The sequence below is a fragment of the Panthera leo genome, chromosome C2 (assembly GCF_018350215.1).
Source record: "Panthera leo isolate Ple1 chromosome C2, P.leo_Ple1_pat1.1, whole genome shotgun sequence".
Classification (NCBI taxonomy): domain Eukaryota; kingdom Metazoa; phylum Chordata; class Mammalia; order Carnivora; family Felidae; genus Panthera; species Panthera leo.
Window position 1 is genome coordinate 7,702,411 of NC_056687.1, and position 16,520 is coordinate 7,718,930.

The 16,520-nt window shown below is 46.1% G+C and overlaps 1 long non-coding RNA gene across 1 annotated transcript in view; it reads left to right on the top strand.

Annotated features, from left to right (window-relative positions):
- Positions 1-684, top strand: part of LOC122230315 — a 28,433-nt gene extending 27,749 nt beyond the window's left edge. Inside the window, exon 3 of the long non-coding RNA XR_006207374.1 lies at positions 545-684. This is a non-coding gene — a long non-coding RNA (uncharacterized LOC122230315). The remainder of the gene's footprint in view (positions 1-544) is intronic.
- The last annotated feature ends 15,836 nt before the right edge of the window (positions 685-16,520 follow it).

A 16,520-nucleotide genomic window follows, 5' to 3' on the forward strand; every position in this document is an offset into this window, starting at 1 on the left:
TTTTGTTCTTTTCCTGGGGACCTATAGGCGGTCGCACCTTCTTTCGTGGGGCTGGGCAGCCCCAGCCCCGGTGGCTCCCAGGCAGCTGGCGGTCACAACAGCAAACGCCCAATACGCTAGCAAGGATTCTGCAGCCGTGCAGCCATATTCAATCAATTACATGAGACATTCAACACTTTATTATCAAACAGGCTTGATGTGAGCAGATTTTGTCCAATCGCAGGCTAATAGACATGTTCTGAGCCCAGTTCAGGTGGGCTGGGAGAAGTATGCTGTTCGGTAGGATAGGTGTGTTAATGCACTTTCAACTTAAGATATTTTCAATTTACGATGACTTTGTCAGGGTGTAACCCCTGTTATAAGCCGGAGACAGGTAACGGTGGTTTTTCAATGCCAGGAATTGACACGTCTAAGCAGCCAACAAAAGAACAGCCTTCAGTTTTGAGGCAATGATGCTGTGATTTCAGTTCTAAAACCACAGACAGCTTAGCACAATTTGCTTCTCAAATGACCTCATCCTCTGTTGTTGTTTTTTTTTCCCCAGAGAAATGGTCCAGGCAAAATGTCAAATTAAAAGGTCAGATTGAAAAAAAAAAAAAGTGGAATCTTTCACAAGTTGCTGCCAAAAGGATCCAGAACAACAGAAGGAACTGTAAACAAAAAGTTAAGACAAGAACCACCACATATCCGGTTGGCCTGGGGTGGATGAGATCACTTATCTGAAAAACCGTTCAAATGTTCAGACAATTGTAATGATATGAAGAAAGCTTTAGTGTTAACGGAGAGATAAAATATACCATAAAATATACCGGTGAAACGTGGACTTCATTTTTTTAGCTCATCAAGTATCTGTTTTATCCCATCTGTTAATATTTATAAGTTACTAACAAACCTTTGAAGTCTAATATCTGGTGGTTTAACCCTCTTATCAATGGGATACATAGCGATTTTGATCCCTGTCCAAAATGCAAAAAGATTCAGTATACATTGTCTACAGCCTTAATACCCATGCTGTAGTGGGGAGAAACATAGGAGGAGGTGAGAGCAAGTTTAAAAAAAAAAAAAAATCAGGAATATTCCTCTTGAAATCACCTCCCGTTTTTTCCAGTGAATTGAAAAATATCGTTGTGGGGAAAGAAAATAAAAAGGGGGGAAACGCATTATGACCACACGGGAGACCCAAAAGGCAACTGGAGGGTGATGGGTGAGTCTGAGCACTATAGAGAAATGATGATTTGAAATTGGCTGTGTTGTAGGTTACTGTAGAGACCTCCATGTAAGGGCACGATCGGGGGTCGTGAACGCCTCCACGGTGGCGTGGCGGGCAGAGCTCGCCCACACTTGCACTTCTGTGGAGTGAAAACACGGGATTCCCTCCTCATTCAGATGCCACTGGCTAATTAGGAGTCCCGGGGAAGGGGCCCTGCCTTCTAAGATGGCACGTTGTGTTCTATTAAGTGCCTCACCAGTCCCCGCCCGCCTTCCAGATGATGTATTCCACACCGCAGAGGCCCGAGGGATGGGGAGGCTGGTTTCCATGGAGATGTTCCGCAGCTTTGCTGGTACTCCCTACAGAAGGGAGACACTGCCCCAGTGCTCAGCGTGTGCACACGTACGAACACGCGCGCGTGCGCTCTCCTCGGCGGCACAAACTGGCTGTAGATAGCAAGACATGTGGGGTCATGAAAAGGGGCAACTGGGGTCTGAAAACTCAGGACCCGATTGGGGAGCGTTTTGCGGGGAAGAGACCTTTTTAAAGCATCTGCAAGGTCTAGATTCTGTGTTCGGCTGGGGGTGAAGCGAGGTTGCCGTTTTGGCTGCATCCTGGGCACAGGCAGATGGGCTTTCTGCAATGACCCGTGTACCTGAGTGGGCAAGACTTTCTCCGGGGGGCTGAAGGGCCTGGCCTGGCAGGAGCCGAAGCCCAACCCCATTACCCCACCTCCCCAGGGGGCGGGGAGACCGTGGAATCACTTCCCAGAGTAATTGTCTGGGTGCCTCAGCATATCCGTATCGGACCAGAACAACGTCAGCAAATCCCTCTCAGGGATTTCTGGACCATGATGGGGGTTCTGCTGTTGGCCGACTTGGAAAGGGCTGTTCCAGCCTGCAGGGAATTTCTGGCCTGTGGTGGAAACTCCCTTGCCCTCTCCATCGAGAAAATGCTTTAGAGACACACAAGAGAATCTCCCCTTTTTTGGGGGGGAATCTGGTCTCCCCGTGGTCTCAGCACCCCCGTGTATTAGCTGTGTGACTTCGGGGAAGTTACTTGACCTCTCTGTTTTGGCATCTGGAAAACCAGATTGCTAAATTGGTATGTGTAGAGCGCTTGGTATGTGTCAGAGGTTTTTCCGAGCACCTTATTTTCTCGTTAATTCATCACAGCAACCCTCTGGGATGAATATGGTGCTGTGGGGGAGGAGCCTCAAGCACAGAGTGGTTAAGAAACTCGCTCAAGATGACACAGCTAGGAAAGAACAGTCCGGATTCAAAGCCAAGCTCTATCCCCAGTCGCTTAGCCTCCGCACTGTAGCACCTCGTAGAAGGCTAACAACACTGAATCATAAAACAACTTGCCCAAAGGTACACAGCTAGCATGTGAGGGCTCTGGGATCTGAGCTCATGTATTCAAGCTCCAGAGCAGTCGGGATCAAAATTCTGAAAGAGTGGCAAAAGAAACCACCCGTAGAAGAATAAGTGGCCAGCGACCAGGGTCAGCGCGGTCTCTCTGGGGCTCGGCACGGTTGTGTGAGTCAGCCTGGGGAGGCAGGGAGCTTGCTTCCCTGGGGACCGGAGCTGTGGCCCTGCCCACCGCGCTCAACAGGGTGAGAAGGCCCCCGCCCCACGCCTCCCTCCACGCTCCGCATACGTAGCACCCTCCGCACCCCTTCCCTGGCAGGGGATCCGCGGCCAGCAGATTTCACTGCGAGAGCCATGGCGGAGCCCCCCTCTGCCAACCAGCCCCCCATGCCGCCCCCCCACCCCGAGGTCTAAGCCAACGCTAACCGCGTCCACTGCCAAGACCACTCTGTAACCTCCGTTCGAGAATTCACACAAGGGCGTTAGGAGAACGCGTGATGACAAAAAGCTAAACCAACTTGATCCCTACACGTATCATTTGTTGTCACAACAGCGTATATTCACATGGACTAATAGTAACACAGATATGGACTGGAAAATCGGTTATTATACCCGCAGCGCTTAGTACAACTATCTTCAAACCCTTGACATAACTCCTCTCCCTACTGCCCGGGAAGGATTTTAGGGCTGGCAGTCAGAAATCTAAGGCCACCTCCTAAAACACCAGGGGCCTTATCTGTCGCTGGTCCCTGGGACACTGCCTGGCACAGAGCAAGGATCAGTGAAGGGGTTCTGGGAAGGGCTGGTACGGAGTCCCTGGGTGCTCCCCAGAGACCCTCCAGAAGTCCAGGTGGGGAAGCCAGTGCTGCTCTGGGCTTGGCCTCTGTGCCTGGCTTTGTCCCCTTCAGGGGGCCAGCGTGGCCACCACCTTTTCTACGGTCACCTCAGATGCAGGGGTGGGGGCCGGGGGTAGGCATGGAGGGAGCAGAGCCCGCGTTCACCAAGATGCCAAGCTCTCCACACGTTGCTTTTGCTGCTGTCGGGGACTCACCGCCGCCTCCCGTGCCTTCTGCAGGGGTTCCGTGTGGCCCCTGTGAGACACCAGAAATATTCTGAAATGTTGTGTGCGTGCTCGAGTTTATTTACGTGATGGCGGTTGAAGCCAAGGGCACAACGCTTTTGTCGGAGCCCCCTAAGGGGAACAGTTCTGGAGAACTAAGGTCCCTGTTCCCTGAAGTCTGGGCTCTGAATATTCTTCAGAGTCAAAGGAGTCCTCACTACTCCACGAGAGACCACCCTACCTTCACCCATGCCTGCTCTAAGCCACTTGCCAATATGGAGCCAAAGCCCTTGCCATCCATCCAGTCCCCAAATTTATGGGGAACTGACTGCAGACTCATCAGCCCTGTTACTGACCCTGGGAGGCTGCTTTATAGACCTGCCTTGTCCACTGCAGAGCGGATGGGATCAGGTGATCTCCCCAGAGCGCCAACCTTCCATGACCTTCCTGGAGGACTCTCCAAAACCCCATTCTGGAGACTCAGCCCCATTACCTGCCCCCGGTGGCTTATGGGGCTGGCAAAGGCAAAATCCGGCTGTCACATCACATGGTGTCAGCCCCTCCCCAACTTCCACATCCATTTTCTAATGACAGAGTCAGGTGACCCTTCAGTGAAATTCCCGGCTTATCTAATGCCAAATTAGATGGACATCTTTCTTTTTCCTCTTGCAGCTAGCCATTTGCAAGAAAATACAGACTCTCTGAGACTAAAAAAATGCTTACTCTGCTCAGCACTCCGTTCTAAGAGGAACACCACCGTGACTCTCCAGCGTGACCAAGGGGCTAATGGGGTTGACAGAGTAAAGGTAGCCACAAGGATTCCCCAAAGGCTTGCGTGACAAGCATTTGCTTTATAATTCAGACAGCAATGTTACATTCTTTCCAATTTACCGGCAAGGAGGGACCCCGCGTTGGCCAATTTCCTTCAGTAATTCAGCTCTTCCAAAGTAGGAGAATATTCCTTTCCCTCTACCTGAGCGATAAAAATAGCCCTGCCATTCAATTATCTTGCCAAATTGGCAGTGTTGTGATTTATCCTTCTGAGACGCCTTTCTATTTGCAAAATGTTTTACCAGCGTTCCGTCTCTTGGCTAATTTCCTGTCTCCCTTTTGCAGAATCACCTTTCAGCCTTTCCCCAGGTGAGCGCTGCTGTGTTAACCACAGAATGGCAATGAACTCATTGCCTCCTGACATATCTGAGGCTAGGAAGAGGTTCTGCTAAGCACCCAAAGATCATTTCAGTTCTAGTGCTGGGTACTTATCAGTGTCAAAGCACATTTCCCTGGCAATAAAAAAAAAAAAAAAAAGGTTAATTAGGACAAACTCTTGCAAATGTGTAAGAACATGACAAACTTCCCAGTACAAAAATTGTTGAAAGACACACACAGGTTATGCACAAAAGAAGAAACACACACAGTTCTTGATCGATAGACATGTAGAAAGAAGGTCTGTATCAAAGACAGTGAAAGAAATGCGGATAAAATCACCACAGTGATGACTCTTTGCCTATTGAATGGGCCGAGATTCTTAAGTCTGACGGTATCTGCTGGACGGAAAAGAGGGAGACAGATGCTTTTCACTGCCTGTTGGTTCACAAGTGGATTATCCTAACCCAAGCGGCTTGGGCCGTGCGGATCAAACCTCAGTCTTGCAGTTCCCCTCCCCACACCTTGTCCTGCAGCTTTCATTGGACAAGTGCCCAAAGAGGTGTATACAAGGTTGCTTATCTATAATGAAAATTTGGAGGGGCGTCTGGGTGGCTCGGCCGGTTGAGCGTCCGCCTTCGGCTCAGGTCATGGTCTCGCGGTTTGTGAGTTCGAGCCCCGAGTCGGGCTCTGTGCTGACGGCTCAGAGCCTGGAACCTGCTTCGGATTCTGTGTCTCCCTCTCCCTCTGCCCCTCCCCTGCTCGCGCTCTGTCTCTCTCCCTCTCTTAAAATAAATAAATAAATAAACGCTAAAGAAAAAATGAAAATTTGGAAACAGACTGCATTTCCACCGATGAAGAATTAATTTCTTTAATTGAGATATAATCATTCAACGGAACAGCCTGAAGCCCTTTGTAAGGATAATACATGTTAATGATCACAATATATGGAGATAGCCACACCAGATACAGTTGAGTGAAAAAAGGTATCGTGTATAGTGTGATCCTACTAGGAGAATATTGTGTTTGTGTACGTGTGTGTGTGTGTGCACGCGTATGCCTACACCCCCATAGGTGTTACTCATAAAGAAATATCTGGAATTATATTTACAGAAATGTTACATTGTTATCTCTGCTGGCAAGATATTGCACTAGGCAGGGTAAGATATTCTAGGCTGCATGAAGAAATAAACCCAGGCATGACATGATGCGATACGTTGGAAGTTTATTTCCCATTCATGTAAAGTCCAGATGATAGGACTGGCCCCCTGTAGAGGGAATTCAGACTCCTGCCATTTCGTACATTGCCATCTCCAGTGTGGGAGCCCGCTGTCACTTTGCTGGAACTCTCCATTCTAGTCAGGCTGGAGAGGAAAAGAACGACTATGCAACATCACAAGGAAGGAAGGCTCTTACTGCCTCAGGCTCACGAGGAGCACCCGCCCCACGCACGGTCACGGCCCAAGCTAACTGCAAGGGAAGTGGGATGTCAGCACCTCCGCGTCCCCACAGGGAGAGGAAAGGCGGTGAACAGCCCAGATCCCAGATCCCAGATATACCAAGGTCTTCACTTTTATATATTTTTTCCGTATTGCTTGAATTTTCCAAATGAGCTTCCGTTATCTTTATATTCAGGAAAAAAATTAGAGCATGTTTCTTTTTTATAGAGTCACGGTCTCTTTTTTCAAGAGGAGAGAGAATAAGGGAGAGAAATCGAGATCACCGAATGCGGGTGCTCTCAGGCAGGCAGAGCCAGCGTAGCTGTGCATCTGGCTCTCATTCCGGGGGTCAGGTGGCTTCTCTCCTCGGGGGCTCCTGTCTTCAACCTCAGTCAACAAGCCCTCGGAGAAGGGAGTGAGCTCAGTCTTCAAAAACTCATCCTTCGGTTTTGATATCTTAGATCTCTAGGGCATAGGATGATATTATTGAACTCGGTGTTTGACATAGGGAAAAGTCAACCGCATCCTTAATGGAGTAGCCACTGTCTTTTTTTAAAGTGCACACAAAGCCCAGCACAGTCTCCTAAAAGGGAATGATTCATGTATCTCTGGAATGGAGCATGGGAAAACATACGAAGGTTTCCAGTGAAGTTTCCAACGGTCCGTCTTTTAGTTGTTACTCTTGCTCGTGACTTCTGTGTAAAGCAGACTGTGGTCCTTTCGCCCCGTCCTCGGAATTACACGGCAAAACTAACTTGATAACCCATCACTGAGATAATCAGCCCTTTTGAGGTCACGCACGGTATGACAGTGAACACTCTTAACATCACGCCCCCATGCCCTACGATCAGGTGAAGTTCACAGATTTCAATGCACAGTTACAACGTAAAGTCATCTTGCTCGCAGATGCTGTTTATTATTTAAGTCATGAAAGGATTCACACACCTCCTGTTAATCTTATCACGTGGCAAATGTGTGACTACCTTGAATTCTAGAGAGAAAGATTTTTTCAGAAGGGAGAGTCCAAGGGGACATATTCTTAGACGTGCCAAGTGCCATTGATTCTCCCACAATCCTTGACCGTCGGAGTCACATATTTGCAACATTTAGGCTGGACAGACTCATTCCAGGGCTGAACTGTGGCATTTCTTTTTACTGGCTTAATTTAATTATGGCAGGTAGTTTTCTGCTCACTTCTCTGAAAGCTGGGGGAAAATGGGCTAAATCATCCCCAACTACACGAGCAATCACTCTAACGAAAATAATTCTTCCAAAGATTATAAAACATTAGTTCAGCTACACCCAATGCTCTTGATATGTGGGGCAAGCATAGGTCATTAGATCTTAAAACCTATTCCCAGATGCACAGATTGTTAGCAAACTTCAAAATAAGCCAATCCTCATAAAGATTTTGTGGAAAAATGGAAAAAAGAAATTGAAAACAATCTGTATTGCAACAAAATATTTTTTAAATTAATGTTTATTTATTTATTTTTTAAGGGGGGCGTGCAGAGAAAGAGAAGGAGACAGAGAATCCCAAGCAGGCTCTAGGCTGTCAGCACAGAGCCCGATGTGGGGCTCGAACTCATGAACTGTGAGATCATGACGTCAGGCACTCACTGTAATTTTGAAAGAAATTATGCCAAAAAGAAAACATCTTGCATATCTTATTAAAAGTTAGTTCCAGGGTGCCCGGGTGTCTCAGTCAGTTGAGCGTCCGGCTTCAGCTCAGGTCATGATCTCACGGTCTGTGAGTTTGGCCCCCGCATTGGGCTCTGTGCTGATGTCTCAGAGTCTGGAACCTGCTTAAGATTCTGCGTCTCCCTCTCTCTCTGCCCCTCCCCTGCTCACGCTCTGTCTGTCTCTGTCTCAGAAATAAATAAACATTAAAAAAAATTTTTTTAAAGTTAGTTCCGTTTATTACTCCCAAAATAATAAAACAATATAGCCTACAAATATAGGCTTTTATCAAAATGTTTGCCAGCCACTACAAAAATGAAGGCAAAAGGTATAACTATTCATGTTTCACTGCCTGGTCATACTATTTATCTTAGCAATTTATTATTCTCAAAAGGGCTAAAGTTACACTGGATTTATGAAAATAATATTTTTGTTCTACTCATCACAGAAAAATTTTATACTTGTGAATTTATAATCATTACAGTCAGTGACTAGAAAACAGGGATATTGAATTTTTCATCCCAGACTTGACTTATAAGGTAAATAGATCCTGGTCATTTGCCAAATCAAGTTGAAAGGCCTTCCTGAAGTTTGAAAGCTGTCTGATCAATAGATCCCCTTAGTGAGATCAAGGGAAGCTAGATCCAGAAATCCTAAAGACCTGGGTTGGGCTTTGGCTTTGCCATTTACTAAGTGATCTTGGATATGTATCCTAATCTGTGTTTTCATGGTAATTACCTAATTTTCAGAAAGGCAGATAAGAATACATGTGGCACAGGCTGTGGAGAGAATTGAATGGGATTATGTTGCCATCACCTGACTCATAGTAGATTCTTGATTGGCTCATTCTTTTTTTCCACCTTCCTTGGTTGACTAAGAGTTGAAAGATCTAAATGGAATTCTAGGTCCCCCACTCTGTTCCCTATGTGGGGTAAACCACTTCAGCTCTCTCCAGATCCCTCATTTGTAGCAACAGGACCACATTTCCATTTTTTAGCAGCCAGTTGCTGGGATTCCTTTCCATCTCAGCCATGACAGCTCACGTGGAAGCGGAAGACCCGTGTGCTGGGCACACATGCCTGGGTCTCTGTGTGCGAGGCTCCACACTAGAGGCACGTATTAGTTTCCTAGGGTGATCGTAAATTATCACAAAGTGGATGGCTTAAAAGAGTAGAACAGTTCTCTCAGAGTTCTGGAGGGTAGAAGTTCAAAATCAAGACGTTGGCAGAGCCGTGGTCCCCTGAAACGCGTGGGGAACACCCCTTCTTGCCCATTCCAGCTTCAGGTAGCCACTGGCCATTCTCGGCATTGTTCGGTTCATAATTATAGCCCTTCCGTCCCTGCCTCCCATGTCACATGATATTCTCCCTGTGTGTCTTCACGTTGTCTTCCCTCTGTGCACATTTATGTGTCCAAATTTTACCTTTGGTGAGGACACCAGTCAATGGATTAGGGCCCACTCTAATCCAATCTGACCTCATCTTACCTCATTACTTCTGCAAAGACCTGATTTCCAAATAAGGTCACATTCACAGATCCTCAGAATTGGGGCTTGAATATATCTTTTTGAGAGACACAATTTAGCGCCCAACCAAGGGGGAATACAGTGGTTACAAAAGGCCCTTGGGGGGCTCACAACCAGAGAGATAGGCTCAGATAGCAAAAAGACCACATTCAGAGCCGCAAGCCCTCGGTTCTTATGCCCTGGGAGTGATACTTAGGCACTGAACGCCAACCCAGGAGGGAGCACCTGAAGCTGACAAAGCATATTTTCCTTTTGCAAATATCGTTATCTTCATTAAAATAACACAATTTTTGAAATTCAAGCAGAAGAATAGGACCACCCTGGGACCCTACCATCACTCCTCGGAGGTGAATTTTTTTGTCACATAATTTTTTTTTATTGAAGTATGCCATAAAATGTATGCTTCCAAATGTACAATTTAGTGGGGTTTTTTTAACATGTATATTCACAAAATTGCAGAATCAGCACCGCTATCCGATTTCAGGACATTCCGTCATCCATCGTTCAGGATCACTCGACGCTCCCCTCCCCACCCCTCCAGCGATCACTAATCCACTCTCTGAAAATCTGTAGATTTCCTGTTATGGATACTTCCTATAAATCGAGTTGTACAATATATGACCCTTTGTGTCTGCCTTCTTTTACTTATAATGTTTGCAAGGCTCATTCATGTTTATACATCTGATAGCTGGATAACATTGCCCTCCGTGCATGCACCACATTACATCCATTCATTAGGCAATTGATGGACATTTGGTTGTTTCTACTCTTTGGCAACTGTGAGTAATGCTGCTACGAACATTCTCATAGTAATTTTTGTGTGGACACATGTCTTCTTTTCTCTTGAATATATACGTAGGAGCGAAACTGCTGGACCGTATGTTAACTTTATGTTTAACTTTTTGAGGAACTACTGAAATGTTTTTCAAAACAGCTGCATCATCTTACAATCCTGTAAGCGATGAATGATGGCTCCAATTTCCCTACATCCTCAACAACACTTGTTACTGTCCGTCTTTTTGATGATAGGCACGCTGGTGGGGGGATGTGGTATCTCAATGAGGTTTGATAGGGAAATGATTTGCATTTCCCTAGTGACTAATGATGTTGAGCATCTTTTCGTGTGTTTATGGGCCATTTTTGTATCTTCTTTGGAGAAATGTCTATTCAAATCCTTTGCCTGCCTTTTAATCAGGTGCGGAGCGTTTTTGCTCACACAGATTTTGAGCCCAGAAATTAAAATTCAGAAAGGGAGATCTGGAAAAAAAAAAAAGTGCAGGACAGACAACATGAGGTAGAGTTTTCTCTGAAAGCGTCTTCACTCACTAATGCCTCACCTCTTCCCTCTGTGCCCGGGCCACCATGAAGTCAGGTCAGGAGTTAAGATGGAAAGAACCCAGCCCAAAGATGAGCCCAGCGCAAATGCTGTGAAGGAAACAGAAGTGGGTAGAGTATTGTTATCTCTTTGAGTGGGGAGTAAGTGTCACGTGTTCATTTCAGTTTGCTAGGATATCACTTTCTTGTCACTCTGCCTCTGGTCTGTTGTCTGCCATGGGGCGAGGACACTGTGTCTCCACCAATCTCAGGAAGCAGTCATCAGCCACAGTGGTGACGTCTGTTACAAATCATCCCCCAAAGCAAATTGCCGTGATGAAATGCTGTCCAGTACTGTGCGAAGAGATCTTTCAGCCAATTCGAGTGGCAGGGATGGTGACAGATTTTGTGACTGTGGCCCAAGCAGACTGACTATAACCCATGAATCCTCTGCCCGCTCTGGCCCCTGTGTCCCACAGACTTATTTCCATGGCGGAATGATGTCTTGTTCTATTAAGTACATGTTGAGATCTCTCAGATGCTGTGTTATGGGACATGTGGATTCAAGGTCATAGAGTCTCAGCCAGAACTGTTGCCCAAAGAAAGGCACTAAAACAAGAAATGAAGTCTCACAGTCTAGTCAGCTGTTCTGTGGCCACTAAAGAAGAAGGACAGTCCTAGGCAGGGTGATGGGTTGGCTTTTTGTTCCCCCATCACATTCCTGGTCTTCTAACTGGCCCTAGAGAGAGAAATATAATTTTCAAAATAATTGTCAAAGGGTTGAAGCTTGACTAGCTCCTGCTGCTTTGACAACAAGGAGCAGAGAAAGTCACCTACTTGAAACTCAATGACCTTCCAAAGGTTTTGAAATTCTTACTGAGTCTGGTAGAGTGGAAAGTCCTGTAGGCACTCCTGGGTAAAACAAGTCAGGAGTGAAGGGTCTGACATCGCTTCTCGGCCTTTTGGCTAAGATCAAGTGTAGGAGTGAAGGGTCTGAGTGAGTGGGCACAAGACAGAGGAGCCCACTGGCCTCTGGGTGGGAGAGTCTAATGTCTACACCGACAAGTCACTGCTGCCATGTTGAATTGCTACTTTACGGTAGACAACGCGTCTCTTCCTCCTGTGGATTTGTTTCTGAGCAGCTCTTTCTTGCCATGGTCTCCTATCAACCTTTAAATGATTAAAACATTCTTTTTAGTGGGACGAGTACAAAGCACCTAGATTTATGTTGTTTTCAGCCACTCAGTTTGTAGTAATTTGTTACAGCAGCAACAGGAAACTAATATAGATTCATTCTCATATGGTCCCTGTGGCCGGAAATCTAAAATGGGTTGGCTTTGCTAAGCTCCTTGTGCAGATTCTAGGGAAGAATCCATTTTCTTGTTTTTTCCAGCTTCTAGGGCCACTTATCCTCCTTGGCTTGTGGCACCATTCTGCATCTTCAAAGCCAGCCGTGTAGCATCTTCAAATCTCTGTCTCTGTCTCAGTCTCTCTCTCCCTCCCTCCTTCTGTCAGCACATCATCTCTTCCTTTTTCTGATGATTTTAACTCTCCCTTATAAGGACACATGTGATTGCAGTAGGTCCATCCAGATAATCCAGGGTAACTTTCCCGTCTGGAGATCCTTAACCCTATCTGCATAGACTCTTTTGCCCTGTAAGGTGACATATTCATGCATTACAGGGACTAGGAAGACAAGGACATTTTGGGGACGTCTAATGTTCAACCAGCCAGTCTCTCAGAGCTGAACACCAGGGGATTTGGGGACTCTTCCCCTGCAAAAGAGTTTGCTTCTTGCTTAGAAAGCAGACCGAAGAAAGACCTTCTGATGAGTACATGATGAAAGGATGCTTAGATACCTCATCCTTGCCTTGGTTGATCCTTCTCACCAGAGGCGGTAATCAGCCCTAAAACCAATGCAAAGCCCTCAGCATGCTCTGTGTCTGCGAAAAGCACCGAGGGTATGGTGTCAGCTCCAGCTGTACCATTCACAGGCCACATGATCTGGGGCAGTCACGATAGCTACTGTTTTATTAACCCACTTAGGGGTCAATATCTTTCATACCACAAAAGGTGACCGGGAAGAATCATTCTGAAATAATTTACATGAAGGGGCTTTTAGAAATAAAATGCCAAATAAATGTGGCTCGTTCAGGGTTATCTCCTTTGTCCTGACCACACCCCTATGCTTTAGGGGAAAGGCGTGTGTCTCTCGTTCCGTGGTGGAGAGAAGCAGAGTCGGAGAACCAGGGTGGAGATCAGTTGTCCAGCCACTTGGCCTTTCCATGGTGGGACAGTGGTGGGGAGAGGGCGCGTTTGTCCACCAGCAGCTACAGTTGTAAGAGGCAGGTGCGTCCTGTGAAAAGTGCCCAGGGCGCCCCACAACCAAGCTTCCCAGATTGCTGCTTTGAATACGAGTGGGTGGAGCTCTCCGGGGATGGCGTCCAGGAGAAAACACGTGGGCGGGGCCTGCGTAAAATCTTAGTCGTCTTCTTAGAGTTTTTGTAGGCAGTGGATGCTCCAAAGATGGTCATTTGGTGTCAAACCACAAACAACAACTGAGGCAGAAATTTGAGAGTCTGTGCAAAATGGACTCACACAAAATGGAGGTGCGCTTTGATGCAAAATATCCGGGAGAATGAGGCCAGGTAATTTAGAAGAGATCTTGGTCATCTGAGTCTGAGAAACTGAAAGGCTGAGTAAGGAAGTCGAAATTGTAGTAAACAAGAATACTCTGTAAGGAATTGGCTGCTTTTACCAGCTGGTTCTGCCTTAAGCATCAGCTCTCCCTGTATCACCAACATTTCTCTTCTCTGTCCCTCGTCAACCCCCAACCAATGCGTTAAATCCTTTATCGGTTCTGTCCCTCTGCGTCCCAGATGTGGTCTGGGAATCCGTCGCAAGTGGGTCACAAAGTGAACTATGGAGTGTTGCAGATGCAGGGCTTCATAAAGTCACTGACAGTGATCAGATTGGGGTCTCCTCTGATCTCAGGGGAAACCATTGATGTATGATGACCAGGCAGAGATGGGCCCCTGACAACCAAAGAGGAGGAAACAATGAGGAACGTGGCAAATGAGAAGTGTCTTCCAAGAGAATGATAGCAAAGGCCCTCGAGGAAATAAAGACCCTGCCCATTTTTGGAGGACGGACCCTCTGTATGACCCTCCTGATAAGCTAAGTGTATAAGATGAGGGCTGTCTGATTAGCGTTTCCAGAAAAATCATGCAGAAGAAAAACACTTAATTCCTACTTTTTCCCTAAGAACTTGTGCACAGTTATAATTCTAATCAAAACCGCCCTCAATAGAAGATTCTATAGTCTTACTTTCCTAGTTTCCATTTCAGTTTTCAATATAAAGTCCCAACAACCATACCTTTCTTTTCTTTGTATATATTTTGCTGTTCAGCATGAAGTTTTGGTCCCCCTTGTATGTCAGGGGATTCCCTCATGGGCTCTCCCCAACCTAAGGAGGGCTTCCTGCACTCTGTCTTCCCTGCCCATGATCCAGTGTGGGAGACATGGCCACCTTGGTGTGTCACCAGCTGATACCTCTTGGAGGTAAGAAGTCTACCACAGCTCCACGTAACATATCCTGCCTCAACCAGGTTCAAAGGCAAGACAGAGCAGGAAGAGGCTTCTCTCTCATTTTACCTCCACTCGTGTCTTTTGTTGACTTCCTCTAAGGATTGGAAAACACAGCCAACCCCTAGTTGTAAGGGAGGCTGGAAAAGTGGATGTCTGGCACTTGCAAACTCTGTTGTGGAGAGTAGACTGGTTTAAAAAAGAAATCAAAACAGGTAGAGAATGTCCATGGGTAGTGAGTCAATAATGTGGCCATCTTGTTTTTAGTGTTGTTATCATTGCATCGTGGAAATGCAATCAGATAAATTACTTATTCTGAAACTGAGTATTCCATTGCCCATTCACTCCAGATGGTGGGTTCCACACATTGCCACGATTACATAGGGAATCTCCCTTGCTTCACTCTTTATAATCCGCACCCAAATCCTTCTGCCCCATGGTAGCTACAAAAGGCACAAAGGACAATCCGGAAAGGCCACTTATTCCCAACAGCGACCATAGAGACTAATAACCTAGGTTATATGGTAGGGAAAGCCACATGCGGGCAAAGCATCTTTGAGGAGACCCGATTAGGGTTGGGGTTAGGGGGTGGGGAATGTGGAAGGTCCTATTTTGACCTCCTCAAATCTCAGCATTAGAACCAGGAGGGGTCTCAGACCATCTCATTCAAGTACCTCACTTTGTATAGGGGAGAACTGAAGGTAAAGAGTGAATTAAGACCCCATGATTCTGAATGACATGAAGCTTGGTCCTGTCAGTGGCCACTCAAGTCAGGCTACTGACCTTGAATTTGCCACCTTAGACTTCCAAAACAACCAACTGTTTTTGCCCTTGATGCTGAAGTCGAGCTGCCCTTTGGGTTCACAGGCTTAATCCACTTTAATGGATTAAACCTTTTTAATATCCCTTTAATTTTGCTTAGTTTCTAATGCACCAAGCTCCTAAGAAAGGTTTGCTTATTTGTCTTGACAGCATTGTAGCCTTTTCACCTCCATGCAGTGTCCATAAAAAAAAAATGAAGAAAGATCTAGAAGCAAACTTGGGTTGGGTGGCCAGTCACCGTTATGTTCTGTCATGGCAGATTCCTGGTCTTTGCCATGTTGTGCTTGGCACGTCGTCCCTTCACCTCAGTCTCCCATAGGATCTATAATTTTTCACCTTTTAAATGCAAGGGGCAGGATGAGACTATGTCAGACTACATCAAACAGGGAGAAATCCCAGAATGCCTCTGATGTCCCGAATGCATAAGGAAAATTCCTTTACCCCTTGTGCCTCCATTTCCTCATCTATAAAATGGACATTTTTATAGTGGCCATTGACATTTTCCCCCACCTTCTTTAGACTAGGTGTAATTTACAATCTCCTGTCTAGGATTCCATGTCTGTATTATGAGCTACTTGAATCTAAAACATAGTTATGTTTGAACTTTAGTTGCTCTGTCTCCTACTTCATATCAGTTGTGTCTGCCTCTAAGTGCCAGAAAAAATGGGGTTTTACATGGTCATTACTAGACCTCTTACCCACTCGCGAACAGAATGACATTGCTTCTAATAGATGCCCACTGCCTTAATGTTTTTTTAATTTTTTTAATGTTTATTTATTTATTTTGAAAGAGAGAGAGAGAGTTTTAGCAGGGGTAGAGCAGAGAGAGAGGGAGAGAGACAAAGAATCCCAAGCAGGCTCGGTGCGGCCAGCACAGAGCCCGACGCGGGGCTTGAACTCACAAACCATGAGATCGTAACCTGAGTGAAAACCAAGCGTCGGACGCTTAACCGACGGAGCCACCCAGCCACCCCAGTTTTTTTAAAAGGTTGTTAAACAGCAGAGACGGAAGCTCAATTTACCAAAGTAAATACCTACAAATAAATACAAACTCCCACTGCAAGTGGCAAGTTGCTGAAAAGTAGTGTGTGATAATTAGGAAATAATAACTAACATTAATTAGGTATTTTCGTTTACCAGCCTCTGGTTTAAACACTCCATCTGTACTGTTTTGCCTACTTGCTCTAACAACTTTTTCAGGTGGATATTATTTTATTATGTGCAGTTTATAGATGAGGAAACTGAGGCATAAGGAGTTAAGGAATGTTCCCAAGGTGAAGCAGTTAAGGAGTAGAAAATCTTGGGGCGCCTGGGTGGTTCACTGGGTTAAGTGTCCGACTTCAGCTCAGGTCACGATCTCACGGTTCGT